The sequence below is a fragment of the Oryctolagus cuniculus genome, chromosome 2 (genome assembly GCF_051225735.1).
Source record: "Oryctolagus cuniculus isolate XC-2025 breed Fujian yellow rabbit chromosome 2, ASM5122573v1, whole genome shotgun sequence".
Classification (NCBI taxonomy): Eukaryota; Metazoa; Chordata; class Mammalia; order Lagomorpha; family Leporidae; genus Oryctolagus; species Oryctolagus cuniculus.
In genome coordinates, this window is record NC_142868.1 from 32,793,891 (window position 1) to 32,821,888 (window position 27,998).

A 27,998-nucleotide genomic window follows, 5' to 3' on the forward strand; every position below is an offset into this window, starting at 1 on the left:
AAATTAGCACGCATTCAAAAATTGAAAAAGAACAGTCTTTATTTGCATATCAAAGTCAGTAATAACAGCACATGTATATGACTTCGTGACTGTGACATTTCTGAAAGCCTCAGCGAACAGTGACAGGCAGCAATCCCATCTGGTTAGACTTCTCAGAGACCAAGCCTACTTCCAGTTGCCAAACAACAAACATGTTAACTGACTGCTTCATTTCTGAGTCTAAAATGCTGCACAAGAAACCAGTCACGCCAAACAGACAGGATATACTGTAACGCACACAACTGCCTTACACACAACAGCAGAAGCACTGCACTATGTGTTTCTCCGTTTGGTTCCAGGCAGCGCCATCACCTCTCTGGGTCTCAGTTCTGAGGAACTAGGGTTTCCAGATCCCTGAGGTTTAACAGAGCAATTAAACTAATCAAACAAATCAGGGAGGCACTTACAACTAACATAGGGTTGCCAAGGAAATAAAAACAAAAACAAAAGAGCACTACCTACTAGCACATCACTCATAAACAGCCTTGACATCGGGGAGAGAAAGCATCGTTTAGATTGCAAGCATTCGGCTTGATCTTTTTAAGCCACGTGCCCCATGGCTTACATTTTTCCCATGTCGCCCTGGAGGGTGAAAACTACATCCCAGACCCACACTTGTCTGCTGAGGCCCAACTACAAACCGCTCCTCTCCGTAACCCCTAAATCCTTCTTCACTCTAAGGTGCTGGGACCGTGACTCTAAAGTTTGATTTGGGCTCAGTGCATCAAAGCTGCACAGTCTGCCCTGCCTACCTCCTCTGCCACAGGAAGGCCAGGCTCCCCCCACAGCTGGCACGCGGCGGGCTTTCTCCTCCTCGCCCTGCTGCTGCTTCTCCCTGCAGGCTCCCCCTGCTACTGCCCCCTCTTTCACGGACTTCTCGGCCTGAGCGCCCAAATCCGTGCTTTCCTAGCGCTCGCCAGTGTTTTCCTGAGCAGCTCTCCCAAGCGTGCCTCCGTACAGTTCTTGCACATCTGCTTCCCCTCTGGCAGGAGGGCTCCCGAGCAGGGCGGACCCACAGCAGGTGACGGATACACACTGCAGAACAGAGAGAGAAAAAAGATAGTATTACAAATGATTTCTTCAAGCACTCCATTCTCCCCTACGCTTTGCTTCAAAATAATTATGTCCTAAGTACAGAAATTTGCTAGTCATTTCAAGTCAGGCCCAGTAGTGATCAGGAATCTACTATGTACCTCCAGGAGCTGGGAGCTGCCGCGTGAACAACACAGCCCAATCCTCCCCTGGAGCCTTCACTCTGGAGAAGCAAATGGTAAATGTCATGCATAAGTAAATTATACAGATTATTTAGAAGGGGCAAAGGGCAATGAAAAAATATAGTGGAATAAGTTGGATTGGATGAGGTAAAAAGTAGAGGAAACAAACATTCATTCGTTGTATGTTAAAAACTAGGATGGGAGCCAGCACCGTGGCTCACTTGGCTAATCCTCTGCCTGCGGCGCTGGCACCCCAGGTTCTAGTCCCAGTTGGGGAGCCAGATTCTGTCCCGGGTGCCCCTCTTCCAGGCCAGCTCTCTGCTGTGGCCAGGGAGTGCAGTGGAGGATGGCCCAAGTATTTGGGCCCTGCACCCCATGGGAGACCAGGAGGAAGCACCTGGCTCCTGGCTTCGGATCAGCGCAGCGCGCCGGCCCTAGCAGGCATTAGGGGAGTGAACCAACGGAAGGAAGACCTTCTTTCTGTCTCTCTCTCACTGTCTGTAACTCTACCTGTCAAAACAAACAAACAAACAAACAAACAAAAACAAACAAACAAAAAAACCACACTAGGGTGGGAGGAGGGGACAGGCAGATGGTGCAGCCAGGAAGGCGCTGCTTGGGATACCTGCGCTCTGTACTGCAGTGCCCGGGCTGAAGTCCCCACTATGCTCCCGGTCTGCTAATGTGAACACAGGGAGGCGGCCAGTGTTCAAGTGAATTGGGTCCCTGTCACTCACATGGGAGACCCAGATTGAGTTCTCAGCTCCTGGCCTTGACCTGGCCCAGCCCTAGCTGCTGTTGAGTATTTGGGGAATGAATGAATAGATGGGAGCTCTCTCTCTCGCTTTCTCTCCCCTTCTCTCTCTCTCTCCCTTGTCCCCTTCTCTCTCTCTCTTTCTCTCTCTCTCTCACCTCCTCTCTCCTTCTATCTCAATAAAAAAAAAAAATCAAGATCTACACAAGGAGAGAAGACAGAGTATTTTGTCCACATAGGTAAGGGAAAGTAATCTTTTCAAGTTCTTTTTTTTTTTTTTTTTTTTTTTTTTTAAGATTTATTTGAATGGCAGAGTTAGAGAGAGGCAGAGGCAGAGAGAGAGGTCTTTCATCTGCTGGTTCACTCCCCAGATGGCCATAATGGCCAGAGCTGAGGCGATCTGAAGGCAGGAGCCAGGAGCTTCTTCTGTGTCTCCCATGCAGGTGCAGGGGCCCAAGGACTTGGGCCATCTTCCACTGCTTTCCCAGGTCATTGCAGAAAGCTGGATCGGAAGTGGAGCAGCCGGGACTCATGGGTGCCCAAATGGGATGCTGGCACTGCCGGCAGTGGTTTTACCCACTGTGCCACAGCACTGGCCCCTCTTTTCAAGTTCTGGAAGACCACATTTGTAGCCACATAGAAATTTAGGAGGTGATAATAGAAGTCATCACCTACTCTAGGTTCATACATTTTATAATTTAATAAACACAGTTTTATTTTGGAACTGTTTTGCATTTGAAACCACTTAACATTTCGACTCAGACTGCAACTCCTAATTATGGACTGAAAAAGCAGATAAACATTTCGGAGAGATGAAACCCACTGAGCCAGGGGAAGGCGCAGGCAATAAGTAGTTGTGTGCACTAGCGCAGAGTGCAGAGCCTGACATCAGATGAGCATGAGTACAAATTCTGAAATTTCTCTGTGCCTTAGTTTACTCATCTATAAAACACTGGCAACAACAGGATTTGCCTCATGGGGTTTTTATAAAGACCAAACTAAAGAATTCACACAGCGCTCTGAACGTGCTTCCTGGGGTACAGTAAGCGCTCAGCAACGTTAGCTGCTATAAATACAGAGAGTCGAGGTGGTTCCTTTTTACCTGTATTTGACTTTTCATCGACATACACCCCTACCATCATGGCCTTCCTCTCCCATCTCTTACATTCCTGCAATAACATCTATTTGCTCAGGTTACACTACTTCCTTAAGAGATTGCTATGCTCACTTTGCTAGTATTTTGCTATGGATTTTTTGAAAGACATTGGTTTTCTGGAGTGAGTTTGTTGTCTCATAATATTTTCATAGATTTCATGCAAGGTGATATGGGCCTCATAAGATGAGTAGGGAAACATTCCCTCCTGCTGTTTTCTAAGAGTTCAGAAAAAAAAATTTTTAAATGTTTGATAAAATTCGAAAGCGAAGCAACTTAGGCCTCAAGTTTTCTTTGTAGGACTTTGACAAATCACACATTTAATTTACTATATATAAGGCTATGTAAGTATTCTACTTTAATCACATTTGCTAAGTTGTGTTTCCTAAGGAATTTCACCATTCACCTAAGCTGTTGAACAACAAATTACTTAAGATATAAATTTCTTTGCTTTGTGATGTCTCTAGCATCCACAGAGTGTCCCACCCTCATTCCTGGGATTGATCATTTGTTATTTCTCTTAATGTTTTTCTTAATGAAAAGAAATGCTTTTCTTAATGATTTAAGATTTTCTTAAATCTAGCTAGAGAATATTAAATTTTGTTGAAATTTTCCAGGAACCAGCTTTAGGTCTCATTAACTTTCTTGGTTATTTTGTTTCATATTTCATTGAGTTCTGTTTTATTATTATTATTTTGTTCTGATTTAATTTATTCTTTTCTGGCTTTAAGGCAGAATATTACTGATTTTTGACCTTTCTCCTTTTCCATCATAAGCATTTAATACTATACATTTGCCTTGAGACACTGCCTCAGCTACATCTTGTAAGTTTTTATATGTGTTTTCATTTTTATTCAGTTCCAAATATTTTCTAAGTTCTCTTGTGATTTCTTCCTCAACCCATGTGTTGTTTGGAAGTCTGTTGTTTAATTCCCAAATATTTGGAGATTTCTCAAATAGCTGTTATTAATTTCTATTTTAATTTCATTATAGTCAGAGGACATACTCTATGATTTTAATACTTTCAAACTTGTTGGGACTTGTTTTATGATTAACATATGGTACCTTTTGATTAATGTTCCATGTGAACTTGAAGAGAACGTGTATCCATTGTTGGGGAGAGTCCAACTAACTGATGGTGCTGTTCCAGTTTTCCACACTTTGCAGATTTTCTGTCTCCTTTCTCTGTTAATTAAAGAACATTCAACTCTTGAACACTCATTGTGGATTTCTTAAAAATTTCCTTTCACTTCTGTCAGGTTTGCTACACATATTTTGAAGTTCTATTACGTTTAGGATTGTCACCTCTTCCTGAAGAATTAGTACCTTTATCATTAGGAAAAGTCCCTTCTCAGTCCTAGTAATATTCCTTGTTATATTGTCTGCTGTGTCTAAAATTAACATATTCAGTCCAGCCTCTTTAAAATTAGTGACTGCATAATACAACTTTTCCATCCTTTTACTTTTTTTTTTGTTTGTTTGTTTGACAGGCAGAGTGGACAGTGAGAGACAGAGAGAAAGGTCTTCCTTTTCCATTGGTTCACCCCGCAATGGCCACCGCGGCCGGCGCACTGCAGCCGGTGCACCGCGCTGATCCGAAGCCAGGAGCCAGGAGCCAGGTGCCTCTACCGGTCTCCCATGCTGGTGCAGGGCCCAAGCACTTGGGCCATCCTCCACTGCACTCCCAGGCCACAGCAAACAGCTGGACAGGAAGAGGAGTGACCGGGACAGAATCCAGCGCCCCGACCAGGACTAGAACCCAGTGTGTTGGCGCTGCAGGCGGAGGATTAGCCTATTGAGCCGCGGCACCGGCCCCATCCTTTTACTTCTAACCTATCTGGTTTATATATTTAAAGTGGTCTTCTTATACATAGCACGTAATAGGAGCTTACCTTTTCTTAAATCTAGTCTGACATCTCTTTTAATTGGCATGTTTAAACCATGTCTATTTAACATAATTGTCAATATAGCTAGTTTAAATCTACTTTTTGCTGGTTTACATGTGTGTGTATACAGATGGTTCCCAACTTGTGATGGGCCCAACTTAAAATGTTTTTACTTTGCAATGGTGTAAAATCTATACACATGCAGTAGAAACTCTACTTTGAATTTTGGTCTCTTCCTGGGCTAACAATACACACACAGTGCAGTACTCTCTCAGGATGCTAGGCACTGGCAGTGAGCCTAACTCCATGTCTGCCACAGGATCATGAGGGTAAATAACTGATACTCTATAGTACACTGTGTTGCTAATCTATGATGATGGTCAGCAGGGCATTAAATGCATTTTCAACCAATGATACTTTCAAGGTACAACGGGTTTGGTGGGATGTAACCCCATTGTCAGTCAAGGAGCACCCATATATACAAAATCTATTTTTAGTGATTGCTCTAAAATTTAGGATACGCATTTTTAATTCATAATATGTGTTTAAGTACCATTATACTGTATAATGTAAAATCCTTACAACTATGGGCTTCCATTTCTCACCATTCTATCCTTCAAGCTGTTGTCAAACATTTTATTTCTATGTATTTGATAAATCTCAAATACACTGTTATTATTTTTGCTTTACAAAGTCAATTTGTCTTTTAAGAAATTTAAAAATGAGGAAACAAAATCTTTTCTATTTGCTCACATATCTACCATTTCTGGCATCATGTATTCCAAGTTTCTATCTGGCATCATTTTGCTTTTGCCTGGATAACTTCCTTGAACATTTCTTGTATATATCAGCGAGCAACAAATTCCCTCAAGTTGTGTTTGCCTGATCAAGTTTTCATTTCACTTTTGTTTCTGAAGAAAGTTTTCACGGAAATGGAATTGGAGGTTGATGCTGTTCTTTCGGCATGCTAAAGATGCTATTTCATTGTCTTCTGACCTGTGGCGTTCCCAAGGTAAGTCTGTGATCATTTCTACCTTCCTCTGAATATCACGTGTTTTTCTCTTAGTGTTTTTCAGATTTTTCCCTACAATACTGGTCTCAGGCAATTCGATTGTGATCTGCCTTAATTTTTGTGTGTGTGAGCTTTTCAGCCTTTCATTCATTAAGCTTCTTGGATTTATGAAATACAATTTTCATCAGATTTGGAAATGTTTTAGCCATTTTTTCTTCAACTGCCCGTTCTTCCTTTCCCTAGTCTGATAGACCACTTGCTACTTTCCCATAGATCACTGAAGCTCTGTGCTCATTTGGGTTTTTGTTCGTTTGTTTTCTTCAGTCCTTTTTCTCTCTGTGGTTCTCGCACTATGGTTTGAATATGATTTGGTCTTTGAACGGAAGCAATTTAGTCACCAAAGTCCTATGTAGATGGTACTAACTTAATCCAGTTACAGCTTAAGGTAGGGCCTTTCAGGTAGGGCCATCGGTGTGGGACCCCCAGGATGGAATCCTGTGGCTTTATAAGGCGAGATTTAGACAGACATCTGCTCACTCCTGTTTCTCACCTTGGGGTGCCCCGTGCCACCTCAGGACTCCACCAGCGGCAACACCATCACCAGGGGCCAGAACAACGGCACCCAGCCAATCTTGGACTATGCACCTCTGGAACTGTGCAAATAAAACTTTTTTTTTTTTAAGATTTTATTTATTTATCTGAGAGGTAGAGTTATAGATAGAGAGAGGGAGAGACACAGAGAGAGGTCTTTCATCTGCTGGTTCACTCCACAAATGACTGCAATGACCAGAGCTGAGCCAATATGAAACCAGGAGCCAAGAGCTTCTTCCAGGTCTGCTACGTGGGCTCAGAGGCCCAAGCACTTGGGCCATCTTCCATTGCTTTCTCAGGTCATAGCAGAGAACTGGATTGGAAGAGGAGCAGCTGGGACTTGAACTGGTGCCTATATGGGATGCTGGCTCTGCAGGCAGACGCCTAGTCCACTGCAGCCCCTCTTTCCTTTTTAAAGTTAGCCTGCCTCAGGTATTTCATTATAGTAAAGCAAAGGTGACCAATATGTCTTACGTAGACATGAATTGACATATGTATAGGTTCAATAATCTTTTCTTCTGCAGTGAGTATCTAATTGCTGTCAATCCTAACCTAATGAAATTCTCATTTCAGGTATTGCATTTTTCATCTCTAGAACTCCTACTTGGTTCTTTTTTTTTTTTTCCCCACAGAAATCTTTTATTTAAGGAATACAAATTTCATAAGTACAACTTTAGGACTATAGTGATTCTTCCCACCATATCTGCCCTCCCACCCACACTCCCACCCCTCTTCCTCCTCTCTCTCCATTCCCAGTCCCATTCTCCATTAAGATTCATTTTCAATTAAATTTATACACAGAAGACCAGCTCTATACTAAGTAAAGATTTCAACAATTTGTACACACACACACACACACACAAAACTGAGAACAAATTTTACAGTTAATTCTCATAATACAACTCATTGAGGACAGAGGTCCTGCATGGGAAGTAAGTACACAGTGACTGTTGGTAATTTAACAATCAACACTCTTATGTATGATGTCAGTGACCACCCCAGGCTCTTGACCTGAGCTGCCAAGGCCATGGAAGCATTTTGAATCCACAATCTCCGTTAGTATTTAGACAAGGCCATAAGCAAAGTAGAAGTTCTCTCTCATTGGCTCTCTTTTATATCTTTTTTTTTCTTCTGATATTTCCATATTTTCCTTTAAGTGCCTATACATGATAAAATATTTTATCATCCTTGACTGTTGCTTTCACTATCTGGTCATTTCTGTGACTGTTTCTCTTAACAGATTCCTTTCCTTGTAGTGCATAATTTTTTCCTGCTTTTTAGCCTAATTGTATTTGAAGCTGCCATTGTTATTGTTACATTATTTAGTGTCTGCATTCTGTTATCTTCCTTTAAAGAGCAATGAACTTTCCTTTTCCAGGTGATAAGTTAATTGCTAACCTTCAAGACCTGTTTTTGAGCTTAACTAGAGAGATCAGAGCTTTGTGGCCAGTACAGAAGTCATTAGCTACATTGGCTATCAAAATGTAGCTAATCTGAATTGAGATGTGATACAAGCTTGATGGATGAGAAAAAGAAGCCAAACTGTCTCATTAACAATTTTTATATTAATTATATGTTGAATTGATAAATTTTGGATATATTGTCCTGTTATTAAAAGTTTAGTTTTCTAAATTTTTTACTACATATGGTATGCTTTATATTTAGATTGCACAACACTGGTCTAGAGCAGAGATTAACAAACTACAGCCCAGAGGTTGGACATCTGTTTGTTAATAAAGTTTTATTGGAACACAGCCATAAACCCACTCACTTATGTATCGTGTATTGCTGCCTTCACAGTATGATGAGAGAAGTGATTAGTGTGACTGAGACCACCCCGCTCACAAGTCTAAAATATCTGCTATCTGGAAATTTAAGAATAAATACTGCCCTCCTGGTCCAGAGCATCCTTTGCTTCAAGGAGAGTCCAGCCCTGCATACTAACGGAGGACTGTTCTGGGTGGCCACTGAACATCCAGGGAAGAATGAGCGCTTTCCTTTGGCTCGTCAGGCCCCAGACATTTCCCACTTCATGTGTGCTCTGACATGGACTCAGCTAACGACTCACTTGTTGTCTTTCGGGTCTGGCCCTGTGAAGTGTCATTCTAGGTACTTGGGACCGTGTCCTACTACTCAGCAAAGACCCATGTGCATCGTTTCTGAAGGGCTCTCTGCCTCGCTGCCTCCTTCTCAGGACTCCGCCCTACTTCTGCCCATCTCAGAGCTGATGGAAGATTCTCTCTCAGTCTTTCTTTCTGCCATTCTGCCTTTTAAATAAAGAAACACACTTAAAAAAAAACTGGTCAGTTCTAAATCTCAATTAGCCAAGAATGTCTTCCTTACACACTTGGCCGTGGCTCATTTTCAATCCTGAGGCTTCAAGCCAACGAAAACCTGAAAGACACTGCCAACAAAGCAACACCCTCCACAAAGTGGCACGGACTTCCCTCAGCTTCCTCACTGTGAAGTGGGTGTACCACGCTCACAGGTGACTTACAAGCTCTGAGGACAGTGCCCAGGACCACCAAGTTCCAGGGCTGACTCACGGCTCTCTCACCAACGTCCACCTGTTGTCGATCCAGTTGTGTCCCCACTCAAGATTCGTAAGTTCTAAGCTCCAGTGCCTCAAAATGTGACTGTATTTGGGGATGGACAGGGTCTTTTCAGAGGTGACTAAGTTACAATGAGATCACTGGAATGGGCTCTAGTGCAATGTGACTGGCATGCTTACAAGGGGAAATTTGGACGCGGCTAAGAAGAGACGGAAGGCAATGCAAAGACACAGGGAGGAGACACAAGGCAAGCAGGAGAGCTCTGGAGCGGGTCCTTCCCTAACAGCCATGAGAAGAAATCAGCCCTGCCCATAGCGCCCTGATCTCACACCTGCAGCCTCCAGTACCATGTGAAAGCCACCCTCTGCTATTTAAGCCCCCCAACTGCAGCAGACCTAGCAAACTCCCAGGAATCAAAGCCCCACGAGGGCAGTGCTATTTTCCTTTCACTCTATGATGGGCCCCAGAAGCCCAAAACAGAGCCTGTTACATAGCACCCAATAAATAACTAGAATGTCTAGTCCTGAGCTTGACACAAATATTTAGCCAATGAAAATGGTTCTAGGGGTTGGCGCTGTGGTGTAGTGGGTGAGGCCACCGCCTGCGGTGTCAGCATCCCTTATGGACACCGGTTGAAGGCCCGGCTGTTCCACTTCCAATCCAGCTCTCTGCTATGGCCTGGAAAAGCAGTAGAAGATGGCCCAAGTCCTTGGGCCCCTGTACCTGCATGGGAGACCTGGAAGAAGCTCCTGGCTTCAGATTGGCACAGCTCCAGCCATTGCAGCCAACCTGGGAGTGAACCAGAGAATAGAAGACCTCTCTCTCTCTCTCTCTCTCTCTCTCTCTCTCTCTCTGCCTCTTCTCTCTCTGTGTAACTCTGACTTTCAAGTAAATAAATAAATCTTACAAAAAAAAAAAAAAAGAAGGTTCTAGTTTCCAAAACAAAATCAGGACATAGCTGGGGAAAAAATGCGACCTGACTTGTAAATAACTTGATGTAACTTTTAAATATTGTCACCCTTAGATCACTTAATTGGAAAGGGCAAGATTTCATGAAATCCAAGCTGGTCTTGGGAAAATCCAACTTTGGGTAGAGTAGGGCCTTGTCTGTTTAACATCTAAACTCTGGCCTAAATTCAAGCACAGAGCCCTATAGCTCTCTGCTGCCAATCAACCTCATTTCTCCAAGTCCCCCACAGAGTCCACCCGCTGCAATTGCGCTGGTCTCTGCCTCACTTCCAGGCACACCACCGTCCTGGAGGCTCAGCTCACACTCCCCACTCCCAGGATGCGTCCTCATCCTCCGAAGCCAAAGTGATGCTGTGCTGTCCCTCAGTGTCTGCAGGGGATCGGTCCCAGGACCCCTGTGGATACCTGAATCCTCAGAAGCTCGGGTCCATCCTCACTTATACTTTATTTTTTTTGACAGGTAGAGTTATAGACAGTGAGAGAGAGAAAGACACAGAGAGAAAGGTCTTCCTTCCATTGGTTCACTCCCCAAATGGCCACCACGGCTGGCGCTGCACGGATCCGAAGCCAGGAGCCATGTGCTTCTCCTGGTCTCCCACGTGCAAGGGCCCACGCACTTGGTCAATCCTCCACTGTGCTCCTGGGCCACAGCAGAGAGCTGGACTGGAAGAGGAACAACCGGGACTATGGGATGCTGTCGCCGCAGGTGGAGGATTAACCAAGTGAGTCACGGCGCCGGCCCCCACTTTTACATTATTTTAAAATAATGTTTTAATATTTTTATTCTTTATTTGAAAGGCAGAGGGACTGACAGGGCGAGATCTTCAATTCATTGATTCACTCCCAAATGTTTACAATAGCTAGGATTTGTCAGGCCCAAGCCAGGAGTCCAGAACTACATCTGGGTCTCCTGTGTGTAGCTGTCTCCTATAGCAGGAACGAGGGATCAGAATCTGATCCAGGACCCGAGCCCAGACCTTCTGACATGGGATATAGGCATTCCAAGTGACATTTAGCTGCTGTACAAAATGCCCTCCCACCACATGTCTCTAGATGATTTATAATACCTAATGCAATGCAAATACTATAGACACAGTTGTTGTATCATTCAGGGAATAAAGACAAGAGAAAACACGTTCAGTACAGACACTTTAAAAAAAAAAAAATTCTGATCTGCGCTTGGTTGAATCCCCAGATGCCATAGCCATAGATACGGAGAGCCAACTTCAGTCTTTGTGGATTCTTTTTTTAAAAAAGTATCACTTTCTTTCACATACTGTTGATTATCTTTGAGTGAATCTGACCGGTTTCCATTCTAGATTAAAATCTCTTTGAGGACAGAAATGTTTTAAGTGTTTATTCATTTTAAAAATTTATTTGATGGCCGGCGCCGCGGCTCACTAGGCTAATCCTCCGCCTTGCAGTTTCGGCACACCCGGTTCTAGTCCTGGTCGGGGCGCCGGATTCTGTCCTGGTTGCCCCTCTTCCAGGCCAGCTCTCTGCTGTGGCCAGGGAGTGCAGTGGAGGATGGCCCAAGTACTTGGGCCCTGCACCCCATGGGAGACCAGGAGAAGTACCTGGCTCCTGCCTTGGGATCAGCGCGGTGTGTCGGCCACAGCGCGCCGGCCGCGGCGGCCATTGGAGAGTGAACCAATGGCAAAAGGAAGACCTTTCTCTCTCTCTCTCTCTCTCTCTCTCTCACTGTCCACTCTGCCTGTCCAAAAAAAAAAATTTATTTGAAAGGAAGAGAGAGAGAGGGAGAGAGAGAGGAGACTGACTTCCACCATCTGCTGCTTTACTTCCCAGATGCCCACAACAGCCAGGACTGGACCAGGCCAAAGCCAGGATCCAGGAAGTCCAACTTGTGGATCAGATACTTGACCCGTCACCTACCGCTTTCCAGGGTTCACATTAGCAGGAAGCTGGACAGGAAGTGGAGGCAGGACTCAATCTCAGGTATTACCATACAGAATGCAGGTACCCACAGAGATGCCTTAACCTGCTGACTGCAACGCCAGCCCAGAGAACAGGATCTTTATTTTTTTTTTAAAGATTTATTTATGTATTTGAAAGGCAGAGTTACAGAGAGGCAGACACAGAGAGAGAGGTCTTCCATCCACTGGTTCACTCCCCAGATGTCCACAATGGCTGGAACTGTGCCAATCCAAAGCCAGGAGCCAGGAGCTTCTTCCGGGCCTCCCACGTGGGTGCAGGGGCCCAAGGACTTGGGCCATCTTCTACTAGTTTCCCTGGCCATAGGAGAGAGCTGTACTGGAAGAGGAGCAACTGGGACTAGAACTGGTGCCCATATGGAATGCAGGCGCTGCAGGCGGAGGATTAACCTACTGAGCCACAGTGCCGGCCCCTGAACACAGATTTTAATTAAATCATTGGAAAGACAGCAAGCACAGTCGATATTAACACCCAATCCCAGCCTGGACAGTGCAAGGTGTGGAGAAGGCACGCGACAATCCAGGTCTCTTGAACAAGTTGAGCACAAGTTGTTCTCTATGTCCTACCCAAAGCAGGACGTGTAGAATCACAGTGACAGAGTCAGCAGTGCCGTGGTGGCACCCAGAGGGTAGGCTGCACCGCTGTGCCCATGTGGTGAACACATTGGTCCCCTTCCTTGCCTGACAACTTTGGTGAAGGCTGGGAGTTTCCTTTCCAAGGCTTCGGACTACTCTTTCCTCTCGCTGTTCCTGTTGATCGGGTAGGCGCTTGCTTCAGATAACCAAAGCGGCAGCAGGATGTGGAAATGTGTTTTAGCTCTGCTTTCATGGGCTTAAGCAACAGCAGGAGTACGTCTATACAATCATAGGTAGAAGAAATAACATCAAGAATTAATTTTGGGGCTGGTGCACTTGCAATGCTGGCATCCCATATGGGTGCTGGTTCAAGTCCCTGCTGCTCCACTTCCGATCCAGCTCTCTGCTATGACCTGGGAAAGCAGTAGAAGATGGCTCAAGTCCTTGGGCCCCTGCATCTGCATGGGAAACCTGGAAGAAGCTTTGGATAGGCTCAGCTCCAGCTACTGTGGCCATTTGGGGAGTGGGCCAGCAGATGGAAGACCTCTCTGCCTCTGCCTTTCTGTAACTCTGCCTTTCAAATAAATGAATACATCTATTAAAAAAAAAAAAAGAGGAAGGGGGAAAAAAACAGAAAAATATAACCAAGAAATAAACTATTTAAAAAAAGAATTAATTTTGTTGTCATTAGTGATTTTTCTGATTCATTTGCTATGTAACATGAGCCAGCAGAAGGAAAATTCTTTTCTCTTGATTTAATGCAAAGGCTTTAAGCAAGATGAGTGTGATATTCCTCTAGTTGCTTTCTGACCACTTATGCCAACATCACATGACCTTTAAAAATCCATTGTGCCTATTTTAATTTAATTGCAACCAAGCAATAATAATAAAGATAATGGGGATTGGGGCTGGGCTAAGCCTCTGCCTGCGGTGTCCCGGCTGCTCCTCCTCTGATCCAGCTCTCTGCTATGGCCTAAGAAAGCAGAAGATGGCCCAAGTGCTTGGGCCCCTGCACCTGGTGGGAGATCCGGAAAAAGTTCCTGGCTTTTGGCTTTGGATCATCCCAGCTCCAGCCGTTGCAGCCAATTGGGGAGTGAACCAGCAGATGGAAGACCTTTGTCTCTGTCTATCCCTCTTTCTGTCTGTAACTTTACCTCTCAAAAAAAAATAATAATAATAATAATAATTGGGGCTGGCAGAGAGGACCCTAACCTCACACTAGTCATGGACAGCATGGTCTTCGGCTATTTTAACAATTTAAGCATTTGTCACTCAACCCCCAGCCTAACTTTCACTCCATTTTTATGTGTTGTAGGAAGACATTTTTCATCTAACTTTTAATGGTAATATTTTAAATGTAATATTTAATAATAGTATTTTCTTTGGAAACTACCTTTCTAAAAACCACTATTTTGAATATAGCTTGTATTTTCAGGAATAAGTATCCCAAAGATATTGAAACAAGTGTATGCAATAATGAATAAAATAGAATTCGGTGGTTGGTGTTTTGACATACCAGGTGAAACTGCTGCATCCCATGTGGTTCCTGGCTGATCCACTTCCAATCCAACTCCCTGCTAATGCACCTGGGAAAACAGCAGAGGATTGCTCAAATACTTGGCCCCCTGCACCCACAAGGGCAGACCTGGAAGAAGCTCCTGGCTTCGGCCTGGCTCAGCCCTGGCCGTTGCACAATTTGGAGAGTAAATCGGTAGATGGAAGGTCTTTGCTTCTGTCTCTTCCTCTCTCTCTACAACTGTCTTTCAAATAAATGAATAAATCTTTAAATATATATATATAATAATTCATATCAATACAATGTAAATAATAGAATAGGCATCCTTTCTATGGACAGAGAAATCCAAATGGACAAAGTAATTTGTAGGAGCAGGCATTTGGCGTGGCTGCCAATACATCCATGAGCCATATCAGAACATCAGAGTTCCGTCCTTGGCTCTGGCTCCTGACTGCAGCTCCCCACAAATGCAGAGCGGGCTGGGGGAGGAGGAGGGGCAGCAGTAACACCGCAAGCAAATGAGTTCCTGCCACCCCCGTGGAATACCTAGATTGAGCTCCCAGCTCTCAGCCTCAGTTCTTTTTTTTTTTTTTTTTTAAAGAATATTTTTTTCAAGATTTAAAAAATGTATTTATCTATTTGAGAGGCAGAGCTACAGACAGTGACAGGCAGAGACACAGAAAGAGGTTTCCCATTCGCTGCTGGTTCACTTCACAAATGGCTGCAACAGCCAGAACTGGGCAAATCCAAAGCCAGGAGCCAGGAGTTTCTTCTGGGTCTCCCACATAGGTGCAGGGGCCCACACACTTGGGCCATCTCCCACTGCTTTCCCAGGTGCATTAGCAGAGAGCTGGATTGGAAGAGGTGCAGCCAGGACCTGAACTGGTGCCTATATGGGATGTTGGCACCACAGGCAGAGGCTTAACCTACTAAGCCCCAGCACCAGACCCAATGTAAATTATTTCTGGCCCTTGGGGTGTGAACCAGCAGATGGAAAAGCCCTCTCTTTTCCCCTCTCATATGAATAAAATTAAACTTAAGTAATTTTTATAGCCAAGGAAATTAGTTGTTAGAATCAGTAAATCAGGGCTAGCGGCTGCTCCACTTCCGATCCAGCTCTCTGCTATGGCCTGGGAAAGCAGTAAAAGATGGCCCAAGTCCTTGGGCCCCTGCACCCATGTGGGAGACCCAGAAGAAGCTTCTGGCTCCTGGCTCCTGGCTCCTGGCTCCTGGCTTCAGATCGGTGCAGCTCCGGCCTTTGCAGCCATCTGGGGAGTGGAGTGAACCAGTGGATGGAAAACCTCTTTCTGCCTCTGCCTCTCTGTAACTCTGCTTTTCAAATAAATAAATAAATCTTTTTTTTTAAAAAATAACATAAATCTATCTGTTAAGTATAAAGAGTTGTGACAGAAACCACAAAGCCCTTTCCCCACTTTATGAACAACTACCAGAGGTGAAGCTAACGATACTTATAAACTGTGTAGGGGAAAGGTAACAGTGTCAAATAGAAAAAGAGCTTTTTAAAAATTTTGGAGGATCTGGGTTTGAAACGAAAATTTAAATTATACACTTTTTTTTCTTTTTTAAAGCAAGTTTAAGGGACAGGCTTTCATGACAGTAAGCTAAATGAACCTTGCCTTCCTCCCCTCGTTCCTACCGGCTGTGGGCTAGAAAGAGTGGTACCCGGGACTGAAAGGGCACAGTCAGCAGTGTTCTCAGGCTGGCCATCACGCACAGCAATCGCTGTCTGACTTGTACAACACATCGCTGTCTAGTCTTCTATACCAAGGGGCTCCATTAAAATTTGTTTGTTTGTTTGTTTAAGCATCTAACCATATCTTTTTCTCTGAAGACAGAAGAAAGTCAAGAGAAATATATTAAGAATTGTAGGGGCCAGTGCTGTGGCAGTGCCAGCATCCCATACTGGGGGGGCGTGTTAAAGTCCTGGCTGCTCCACTTCTAATCCAGCTCTCTGCTATGGTCTGGGAAAGCAGTAGATGATGGACTGAGTCCTTGGGCCCCTGCACCCACATGGGAGACCCAGAGGAAGCTCCCAGCTCCTGGCTTTGGATCTGCACAGGTGTGGCCATTGAGGCCATCTGGGGAGTGAATCAGCAGATGGAAGACCTCTCTGTCTCTCTCTCTCCCTCCTTCCTTCCCTCCCTATCCCTTTCTCCCTTCTTCCCTCTCTCTCTCTCCTTCCCTCCCTTACTCTCTGCCTCTCTCTCTCTCTCTCTCTCTGCCTTTCAAATCAATAAATAAATCTTTAAAGAATTGTGGCTAATTTGGAGTTGTCATACTGATTTTTATTTTAATTGAGAAGAGAGGGACAAAGAGTTCCCATTCTTGAGTCATCCCCTAAAGGCGTGAAGGGCCCCAGCCACCCCCACCCCCCACCCTGTGCCAAAGCTGGGAGCCAGGGACTCCAGCCAAGTCTCCCATGTGGGTAGCAGGGACCAAGTACTTGAGCCACCACCTCTCAGGAAATGTATTAGCAGGAAGCTGGAACAGAGAGCAGAGTCAGGAATTGAATCCAGGTACTCTGATATGGCTTAAACACTGGTCCAAATGCCTGCCCCCAAATCATACTAACTAGATCACATTCTCACCTAACAAAACAAACAAGTCCTGAGGACTGGGCTTTGGAAAGTTCTAGAGTTTCAAATGCAACACAATAGGGAATAGCTGGAGATACCTGCTGAGAGGAAGAGTGTAAAACTGATACTCTACCAAGGGTCACTCTCCTGGGATCTGGAGAGAGCTCCCCGGTGGAGACTTCTGTTCCCCTGAACCTCAGGAACTTCCTCAAGACGTCCTCACCTTAAAAAAAAAAAAAATGAATTGTATTTGAAAAATCTGCCATATAAGAAAATGAACAAATATGGAAAGGAAGAAAAATTTGTGAATCTGAGGGAAAATCTTCATTTTTCAGCTATCACAAAATAGAAAGAGAAATCGAAGATATTGATAGGAGTTTAGAATTCCACCACCATCAGCATCAATTTCTGATTTTTAATGTATTTATTTGAGAAGCAGAGAGAGGGAATGAGTGCTTCCAGAAACGGTTCACACCCCAAATGCCTGCAACAACCAGGGCTGAGCCAAACCCAGGACGAGAAGTCTCCCGCAGGGATCCCATTACCTGCGCCATCACTGCTGTCTCCCAGGGTCCACACTGGCAGGAAGCTGGAGTCAGGAGCCTAAGTCTGCTTCTTTTGCATCTTCATTTCTCTTATCTGCACCACAGAAAAAGAGGCTAGTCAGACAAATTTCTATGTAGTAAAAGTCAAATTTTGACAGTAATTCTTTCCTTTAAAAAATGAACTATTTTCTTTTTTTAACATCAGTTTTCTCTGCTGTGAGGATATTGTGTCTATTGGGCAAAATTTTATACTCATTTGTGCTAGATGACTTCTTTATGATGCTATCCTAAAAAATGTCTAAATATGTTCCATAAACTTATAAAACTGAAGTGCTAGGTTCCATAATGTGTCACAATTAATAGATCTATTTGTAAAAACAGTGAGCGAAGTTGAAATGTAAGTCTTCATAGCTGATGCAAAATTATTGACTAGTTAAAATGTCTTTAAAATCTAGTAAGCTAAACATCACACTGATGTGAAAATAGACACCCTACACATGGTTTCTTGTTCCTATCAGAACCAAGCCAATTTAAATAGGCAAAGACCACCAGAAAAGTCCCAAAGTTAGAAGTTCCCCAATTTCCCATTCTCCCTCCTCACTGTTCAAAATTTTCTGGAAATACACGATCTTCAATACTGAATGGAATAAACAAGCATACGTAGACATAGTTTAAAGGCATTCACAATTTGTAGCAGCACAAATCAATGCATGAAAAAGATGAATAGATTGCATGTCTTTGGGGATTTGAATGACTTTGTTAAAAAAAAAAAAGAGTTAACTTGACTAATTGAGGAGAGAAAAGTTTGGCTTAAAGGACAGGCAGCTGAGAGGGGGTGGGGATGGGGTGGCAGAGGACAGAGGCAGGGAGACAAACAGGATGCTGGAGGTGAGAAAGAAGGGTGGGGAGTGGTGGACAATCTCAAGAGGAACTAACAAGGGCTGTTGCTTACAGTTACCAGCAAACCTTAACACAGTAACAGACAAACAGGAGAGAGGCTAGAATCCCCCAGCTGGGTGCACACAGCCACCTCTCACACATGCACCCCTGTGACACCCACACTCCGCGGGCTCCAAGAAGTACATTTCTCTCTCTGTCTCTCTGTCTCTCTCTTCAAATGCAAACTGGAGCTCTATTTGGTGGAGTTTCCTGGCTTTTCTGGTTTTTAGCTTTTTCTCCTTGGGGAGGGTTTCAGGTAAAAACATGCCATTTTGAGGAAGAAATCCAGTTTGCAGAAGCTGCACAGGTCCAGTTATTTAAGCAGCTGTTACAAGGCCCAAGAGACAGTAATTGGAGATGGTCATCTTCTTCTAGAGCCCTCACATCCTCATCCCCCACTTCCAGGCCTCCCCCTCTCCAGACTCCCTAATAGGGAATCCTACCTCCTGGTCAGGGGCCACCTTGTCAAATTATGCTTGAGGGTCTGCATTTAAGTACATCTTACTTAGCTATTTTTTTAAGATTTATTTATTTATTTATTTGAAAGTCAGAGTTACATAGAGGAGAGGCAGAGAGAGAGAGAGAGAGAGAGAGAGAGAGAGAGAGAGGGGTCCTCCATCCACTGGTTCACTCCCCAATTCGCCACAATGGCCAGAGCTGCGCCGATCCGAAGCCAGGAGCCAGGAGCTTCTTCTGGGTCTCCCACGAGGCTGCAGGGGCCCAAGGACTTGGGCCATCTTCCACTGCCTTCCCAGGCCATAGCAGAGAGCTGGGTTGGAAAAGGAGCAGCCGGGACTAGAACCGAGACCCATATGGGATGCTGGTGCTTCAGGCCAGGGCGTTAACCTGCTGCGCCACAGCACCAGCCCCAAGCTATTTTTTTTTAAAGATTTCTTTATTTACTTGAAAGACAGAGAGAGAAAAATCTTCCATCCACTGGTTCACACCCCAAATGGCCACAATGCCTGGGGCTGGACCAGACCAGTGCCAGAAACTCCACCTAGCTCCCTCACAAGGATGGCGGGGGCTCAACCACTTGGGCCATCTTCTGCTGCTTTCCTGGGAATATCAGCAGGAAGCTGGATCAGAAGTGGAGCAGCCAGTACTAGAATCAGTGCTGAAATGGGACGCCAGGGTCTCAGGTGGACGCTTAAACTGCTTTGCCACAGTGCCAATCCCCCACTGGGACAGATTAACACAATTTCAGGGTATTTGTGACTGGAGACTGGTTTGCCAGGCTAGGAGACAGAATTAAAGCTTGGGGTCCGCATCCCAGTCAGGTACCAGGAAGGCAACTTCATTTTTGCGTGGAGGGAGAGGGTTTGGGAAATGCAGGCACATGACTCACTTAGATTGAACAGAAAGATGGCAAGGCCACCTCCCTCAAGTGCAAATCACACAGTGTTGCTTCCCTGGCTTAGTCACGAAGGATGAGAATAGTGTGTGTGCGCGTGTGTGTGTGTGCGCGTGTGTGTGCGCGTGTGTGTGTGCGTGTGTGTATGTGTGTGCGTGTGTGTGTCTGTGTGTATGTAGGGCAAGCAAGGTGGAGATGGTATATGAACACAAGTACACACAGTCCTCAACGCACAAGTTTTCAGCTTTACAATGGTGCAAAGGTGATACTCATTCAGTAGGAACTGTACATTGAATCTTGATCTCTTCCTGGGCTCACGACGTGCAGTACGTGAGCAGCTCTCTTGGGATGCTGGGACAGCAGCAGCAGCGAGCTGCAGCTCCCAGTTTTGGAAGGAGGCTCCCCAGTCACGAGAGGGAAGGAACCGAGCCCCCACAGTGTGCTGCGTGGCTGGGCTGCAGGGTAGGTGAGGAGGTGAGGGCATGTGTACTCGATGCATTTTTGACTTACGTCATAAGCTGAGGGGCATCTGCGTGGATTCCACTTGTAGATACACATTCCAAACTGCTGTCTCCTGCTCTGCCAGAACTTCCTATCACAATTATATTTAATGTCATTTTGATATGCCTATCTTGATTTCCCAATGGCCAGTTCCCATTTTCTCTACAACCTGTCCTCAGCTGACCTGTCCCAACTTGTCTCACACCGCTCCTGGGTGGGCCATGTGCTCTTTGCCATCGAGCCGCTTCCAGATCCCAAAACGTGACTTGCAGTGCCTTCCCCACCAGCAATGGAGTTCTAAAACAGGCAGCATCCCCTCTAGCATGGTTTTTGGGGGCTTCCTGACCTGATGAGATGTATTTTGCAAGTCTATAAACTCCTTTAAGACAAAGACCAAACCTTACATGATGAGTCATATTTCTTTGAACAAATACATTTACTTCTTGTCCTTTTAATTACTTAAGCAATCTGTGTATTCTCTCAAATTCCTTGAATGCAAGGATCATATTATATATATTTCTTGTACTCCTACTCCACTCCAGACCTATGGTAGAGGTTCAAGCAATACTTAGTGCATTAAATTCAATCCAAGATATAAATATCTATAATTTTTCCTTAACACAGAGGACAGGAATAGAAACATAAGGAGTCAACTTCTCATTCTAAAATAAGGAAAGTTGTGGTTCCTACCTGTGGGCCTTGTGTTCTTTCCTCACTCTGCCTCCCAGCACAGAAGAAACCCAGGTGGTCCCCAACTCAGCAATAAACTACATTCTAAAGCTTCCTATGTGTGGGTTATTGATTCAGAAATTTTGAATCATCTCCCTGGGAAATATTATAAATAATGTTTTAAGATCCCTGACAAGTCCCTCACAGCTGATTTAAATTCCCAATGAGGCAGAAATAATGTTTATAATAAAAAGAAGAAAAATAAATTATTGATCTATTTTACTAGTAAAACAACCAATAAACAGTCAACTGTGAGTGATGACAACTTGAACAGCCAGGATGCAAGGCAGCAGTTAACAACAGGAGGAAGGGTATTGCTCAGCCACTCTCTCTGGCTGCCAGTGTCCACCAGTTGCTTGGAGATTTTTTTTCTCATGAAATGAGACGTGGCCTGGGGGCTCAGTCTTACTCCATATCCTGTCTGGCCACCATTTTGAGTAATTTCAGGATCTACCTGGAACTACATTCAGCACCCCAGCCACTCCTTCCTTTCTGTCCCTTCTGCCTCCCACCCCCAGAGCCTTTCTATGCTACCCCTTGGGGCTGCTTCACCTCTAAATGTTCAACTCACAGGGCCCCATTCTCCAACTCACCTCCTACCCTTCCAAGTTGCTCATTCCAATATTCCCAATACACTCACTCTCCCACCTACTCCGAATAGTGAACGCACCATCCCTTGGCTATCTCTTCAGGAGCTCTTTCAGTTTTACTCACCTCCTGGATCTCAAGATTGGACATTTCAACTATTTTTGTGCTATGTCCTTCAATTGCATGGTCCTACCAAACAGCATTTAGAACAGCTACCTACCTACGTTAGAAATGCTGACAGCTCCTGGGGCATGCAGTGGGGCAGATCACATATCCAATACTTTGATCTTTATCAGAACTGCTGGCTACCTAATTCAACCTCAGTATTTCCTGGCAATTCTGAGGAGATAAACAGAAGGATGAATCCATGGATGGATGCATGCATGTATCAATGGATGGAATGCTGGATTGATGGATGGATGAATGGATGGATAATACAGGCAGAAACACATACAGATGCTGGAATATGCAGATCCTCCATAATGATTTAGAGATAGAACAACCTTGGTCTACCTATATCTCCAACTTCAAAACATGTGACTTTGTTTCCCTTTAAGGTAGATGTATCCATGCTGCTCAAACTGCACAAGCACATGACATTTTTCTGCCTTTGTAACTTTGTCTATCATCAAATGAAGAGGAGATTTTTACTGGGGAAGGAATAGAACAAACTCTAGAGTAACAAAGGAAGAAGAAATCTCAAGAGCGTGTATTCGGGTATCAGATTGTCTAAGCAGGAAATAACTGAAACACAGCACAAAGGAGAAAGTGGAGATTCGTGGTGGCTGTGCCTGCCAGACCCTGAATCAACTTCAACATGGCGTGCTTGTCTTGGCATAGTGTAGCTAACATCCATTAATCAGCAAACTCCTACAGATCACCTTCTAGTTACCAGATACTGTTCTAGGAGCTCGGGAAAAAGGAGTGAATGAAGCAATGCCCCTAGTCTCAGGAAGCTCACATTCTAGTGGGAAAAAAAGGTAACAAATTAAAAAACTGAACAAAGTAACCAGAGTTAATGACTCGTAAAGAGAAGAAAGTAAAAGAGGACAGTAACTAGTAACTGAGTGGGGCAGGGGGCGGGGTTGACCTTACCGGTAAGGAAGTCATCACTGAAGAGGTAACATTTGGGCTGAAAACAAAATGATGAAAAACAACTATGTATATAGAAACCCGCAACCTGGTCTTTCCCTCATGGTGAGGAGATGGCTGCCACAGCTTCACACATCACATCCTCACACAACAACTTCCTAAGCAGGTGTGCGGGTTTCGTCTCATGAGGAAGGAAAATATTTCCCATAAGCCTTGTCCCCTCCCCCCCAGCACAGGTTCCTTCATATTCCACTGGCCAGAACTATACTCCATATCTACTCTCCAATCGTCACTGGCACAAGAACCCAGATTGCAATATTGGGTGCGGCAACAGGGCTCTGCTGGGACAAGGGTGGAGGAATCCTAAGCCACAGCACCTGCTAGTTGGCAAGGACCAAGCTTAAGTCAGGATTTACTGAACACCTCGTCACCTGTGGAGCACTGTGCTGGCTTTAGGGACAAAAACAAGACCTGGGCATCACTGAGACCATCTCACTCTGCTGCTTAAAAACACTCAGGGAGGGGCCGGCACTGTGGCATAGTGGGTTAAGCCTCCGCCCGTGATGCTGGTTCGAGTCCCTGCTGCTCCACTTCCGATCCAGCTCTCTGCTGTGGCCCAGGAGTGCAGTGGAGGATGGCCCAAGTGCTTGGGCCCTGCACCCGCATGGGACACCAGGAAGCAGCACCTGGCTCCTGGCTTCGGATCGGTACAGCACCAGCTGTTGCAGCCATCTGGGGAGTGAATCAGTGGATGAAAGACCTTTCTCTCTGCCTCTCCCTCTGTCTGTAACTCTGCCTCTCAAATAAATAAATAAAAATCTTAAAAAAATAAAATTCAGGGAGGGGACCTCCCTCTTTTGTCCTCTTCACAAAGCCCTTGGATTTCCTGAGGTCCAGTTCACAGTCACTTGCTATTCCTCCCATCTCTTTAAGTTGAAATCACTTCTTCCTCTCAATCAGGTACATTTATTCCCTTGACAAACACTCACTGAAAATGTGGGCCCTGGGAACACAATTTTGCTGTATAGACAAGGTCCCTGCCCTTGTCCAGTTTCCATGCTAGTGCTGGGGAGAGGTCATTCACTAGCCACTTACAAGAAAGAAACAGGGGCCAGCACTGTGGCCTAGTAGGCTAAGCTTCCTTCTGCCTATGGGCACCAGCCTCCCATATGGTCACCAGTTCACACCCTGGGTGCCCCTTCATCCGATCCAGATATCTGCTTATGGACTGGGAAAGCGGTAAAAGATGTCCCAGGTGCTTGGGCCCCTCTAGGGAGACCTGAAGGAAACTCTTGGCTCCTGGCTTCAGATCGGCCCAGCTCCAGTCTTTGTGGCCATTTGAGGAGTGAACTAGTGGATAGAAGACTTTTGTCTCTGTCTCTGTCTCTCTCTCTGTGTAACTCTACCCCTCAAATAAATAAAATCTTGAAAAAAGAAAATATTACAAGAGGTGAAATTCAGGTGGGACCATAGCACTAAGAAGGAGTATCTCAATTTATCTAAAGGCGAGATGAGGGATAGTGGTGAGAGATGTATTTTGGAGAAAATGTCATCCAAGACATAATGAGTGAATAGGATTTAAGGAAATAAGAGTGGAAGGCATTAGTTCATGAAGAAAACAGAGAGGCTTTTCCACCTAGAAAAATGAGCAAAGGGGCCAGAGGTAGAGAGAGAGCTGAAGGGGAACAGAGAGAAGCAGAGTTCACCATCGCTGGAGAACAGGGTAGGAAGGGAGAACAGGCAGAGCTTAGTCTGTGGTTTAGGCAGAGAGGGGTGGGGCGCTCTTGGACTTTACCCTAAGAGGCTTCTTGTTCAAGAAACTGACTTAACGTGTTTAGGTTTGCATCTTAGAAAAGGCACTCTTCATCCCTTGCCCACATTCAGCCATCTCACATAAAGCTGGAGACATGGTGGCCACAGGCTGGACCAAGCAGTGGTCAAGGAGTGGGTAGGGCCCAGAGCAGAACAGGATGCAGTGAGTGACCAGCTGTGACCTGTTAGGGGAGGAGTCAATATGACTTCGGGCAGCCCTGGTGTGGATACTGGAGGGACAGTGGTGTCCCTCACCGAGTACCCAGCACTGCCTGGATTCATTGTCATCCTAGTGGCTTTTGAGCTGCCTCTGCAGGGCAGGAACACTGTGTTCATTAATTAACCTTTTATGGCTTTTCCTCTCCCTAGCTGCCTCCCATACCAAAGCCACTCCCTTCCTATCTTGGACCACACTTCTTTCTCTCCTATAGACCTATTTCACTCTTTGGGTCCTCACTCACATGAGGAACACAGAAAACACAGTTCACACACTTCAGGTTTCATCACTCTGTGTCCTTGGCATGAAATCCCTCTTTTCTGAGCACCTACTATGCCCCAGGCACTGACAAGCAAACAATTCCATCAGTCATCACTAGCAGTTTTTCAGCTCCTACAAATACAAGGCAGCTAACCACACACTTAATGATGCCAGTGATCAACGAATTGCAAATAACTGACACGGATCTAACTTTATGCTTTGCATCTCTCTTTGATACACTAAAAATTAAAAAAAAAAAACCCTCCATCGCTTTGCATTTTAAAGCTTAATCGGATGGGGCGGGTCGGTGCTGGGGACTCCCCACGTGGCCGTGCATGTGCGCGCACCTTTTACAGTCAGAAATTTCACTCCCTGAGGTGAATTTTATGACACCGTGTAGTTACACGAAGGGGCTCGGACTAATTTTACCACACCGTGTGGTTACACGAAGGAGCTCGGAATACAGACATCGCTGCGTTTCCAGTAGTACCACGCCCGGATGGGGCTTCAAAGTGAGAATGGTGAACTCCCGAGGCCTTTAAAACATCTTGAAGCAATAAGAAGCCATCGGCTGCAGCAAGGGCGTTTTTTAAACACTACACAGGCTAAAACAATCGAACCAATTTGTTCTTTGTTCTTTTTATTGCATTCTTTATGACATTAATTCTGTTTAAAAAGAAACTCAGAAAGGCATTGGACTCTAGCACCAAGCTCCACAAAGTGCCGCGAAGGGCCTGGCTGGCCGGGAAAGCGCGTGTCCGCCCAGCTCGTGCGCGCCGGGGCCCAGGGGCGCCACGCGAAAGGAGAGGTCGCGGGCCGAGCCCTCGGCCTGGGCGGGAGGACCCGGCCCAACTTGGCCAAGTTGGGCCGCAGGCCCGGCCCGTGGGAGGTTGGCCCCCGGGGTCTCCTGGCGCTCAGGGAGAAGTCCTCCCGAGGCGGGAGGCGCCGCCTGGGGCCTGCCGCCCTGGGGCACAAAGGAAGAGCGCGCCAACAGGGAGTCGGCGGACCCTTGGAGGCCAGGGGCCATTTTAGGCCGAAGTCCGCCCGCTCCAGGAGCCTGCCCTTCCCCGGCGGCCACCCGCGTTCTTCCGAATGCGTCCCGGCCACCCGCTCCGCCGCCGCCTTTGCTGTTTTTTTTTTCCCCCATTAGAGTTGTGTGTAAGGCTTGGCCCCGGAGCGGCCGCGCTGGCCGCGGGGCCCAGCCCTTCCCGCCGCGCCCAGGGCCGCCCTTCCCGCCGGAGCCGGCTGATTGATGGCCGCGGCCGCCCGGGTCCCCCGCCTCGGCTCGCCCGCGAGCCCGGCTGTGTGTTTTGGAAGCGGCGCAGCGGGCTGCAGCCGCGCGACGCCCCGAGCGGGCAGCGCCGCCCTTCCTTCCCCCCGGGCTCGGGCGGCGGCGCGGCGGCCCAGAGCGCGGGGAGGGGGCCGGGCGCGCCGGGCGGGGGGCGGAGGGCGGAGGCCGCGCACGCCCAGCCCCACGGGCCGCGCCGCGCCTCGCGGGACAGGTTCGGCCGGCGGGGCGGCGCCCGGCTCCGGGGAATAATGAGTGTCTGTCAGGCCGTCCCCGGGTGACTGGGCGGGGCGGGGCGGAGGCGGCGCGGGAGGCGGGGGCGGCGGGGGAAGGGCGCAGGGCGGGGTGCGTGTTTGCGCGAGTGACTCGGCCGACCCCTCGGGCGGCTGCCTCCACCCAAGTGGGTGGGGACCCGCCCAGCCCGGGCGGCCGCGGCGGCTCCCTCTCCCCTCCCTGACCCTCCCACCCCGGGTCCCAGCCTCTACTTACCCCGCCAGCCCCGGGAGGCTCGCAGAGCGAGCGGCGCCGGCGTCATGTGACTGCCCGGAGTTGGTGCCAGGAGCCAGAGGGGAGCCAGGAGCGGAGCCGCGCGGAGCCGGGGCCGAGCCGGAGCGCAGCGCGAGCGCCCGCCGAGCCCTCACCGCGCCGCGCCCGCCGCACGCGCGTCCGTCCCCGTGCCCGACCCCGTCCCCTGCGGCCGCCGCCGCCGCCAGCGCTGCGCGGCCTGGGGCGCTGACACCACCGCGCTCGCGGGGCTCCGGGCAGCCCGGATCCGGGCCTCCTTTCTCTCCGGTCGCCAGCGCTCTGCACCGCGCTTAGCAAAGTAAGTCCCCTCGCCCTCACCTTGCCTGCTTGCCCCGACTCCTGCCGCCCTCTCCGCAGCTCCGCTGCCTTCGTTTGTTTCTTACGGGTGGGTGGGTGGCTGGCGGGGGTGTGTGTGTGTGTGTTGGGGGGGGTGGGTATGGCCCGCCGGGGGGTGGGTTGGGGTGCAGCGCGGGGGGCGCCTGTGCGCTTGGGAAAGTGCAGCAGCTCCTCGCAGCCGGGAGTGGGGGCGGAGAGGAAGGCGAGGGGAGGAGGCCCCCTGCTCGCGGTTGAAAGTGTGGGATTGGGGGAGACACCGTGCGGATCCTGGGTGCCGGCGAGCGAGGCCGGCGGGGAGGGCGCGGGCGGGGGCTCACCTGTGTGGTCCCCCGGCCTGCGCCCGCCCCCGACTCCCCCCCAAAGCCCCAGATCCCCGGTGCGGTCCGCGTGCGGCAGCGTTGTCCGGAGCTAGGTAGCTCCGAGGCCGCGCGCCGCTGCTCCTCCCCCTCCCGCCCCCGCCCGCGCCCCCCTCCCCGGACGGGGCGCGCGGCCGCTCGCCTGGCAGCGCAAACTTGGAGCAGCCTCTCGGGCCCTGCGGGAAGAAACTTGGGGCCGTCGGGACAGCAGGCAGCATCCCGTTCTCGGTCCTGGAGCCCGGCAGCTGCCGGGGCGTCTGGATCCTCGGGGGCGGGGGAAACAGCGCCGGCCGGGTCGCCGGAGTTCTCCCGGGGGCACGGAGGGAACCTGCCGCAGTGCCTGGAGCGGGGATTGCGGCGTGGCTGGAGGCGGAGAGCGCCTGGGGCGGCAGCCTGCAGCCGGAGGGACCCGAGCCGTGTGCGGACAGAGGGGCTGGCCCACGGGCCCTACCTGACATTTCAGAGTGGCTTTCTCGGAGGTGGCAGATAAGACCTGGACTCGTCATATTCATTTCTTTGGTAGATGCTTTAAATTTTACGGCACCGTGCAGTGCTACCAGATGAAGAACGGGAATGGGACTTATTTTTCAAAGATTAAATGGAAATTGCTCACCTTATTGCGTTTCATGAAAATAAACATTTCA

General features: G+C 47.4%; 1 protein-coding gene and 1 long non-coding RNA gene across 6 annotated transcripts in view; one reads left to right on the plus strand and one right to left on the minus strand.

The window, feature by feature from the left end:
* Positions 1 to 21: 21 nt before the first annotated feature.
* On the minus strand, positions 22 to 27,994 carry LOC103352423 (uncharacterized). Its single transcript, XR_016229815.1, has 6 exons — positions 27,968 to 27,994; positions 26,981 to 27,801; positions 20,160 to 20,241; positions 17,357 to 17,450; positions 14,215 to 14,284; positions 22 to 1,074 (listed from the first exon to the last, which is right to left on the minus strand). It is a non-coding gene; the product is annotated as an uncharacterized LOC103352423 (long non-coding RNA).
* The window catches only part of KLF3 (KLF transcription factor 3), a 30,875-nt gene continuing 29,441 nt past the window's right edge, over positions 26,565 to 27,998 (plus strand). For 4 of the 5 annotated variants that reach the window (XR_011386856.2, XR_011386857.2, XM_070069640.2 and 1 more), the window contains exon 1: positions 26,819 to 26,960. The gene's annotated coding sequence lies outside the window, so the exon portion shown is untranslated. Of the gene's footprint in view, positions 26,961 to 27,998 lie in introns of all 5 variants that reach the window. The other variant, XM_070069638.2, reaches the window with a different exon arrangement.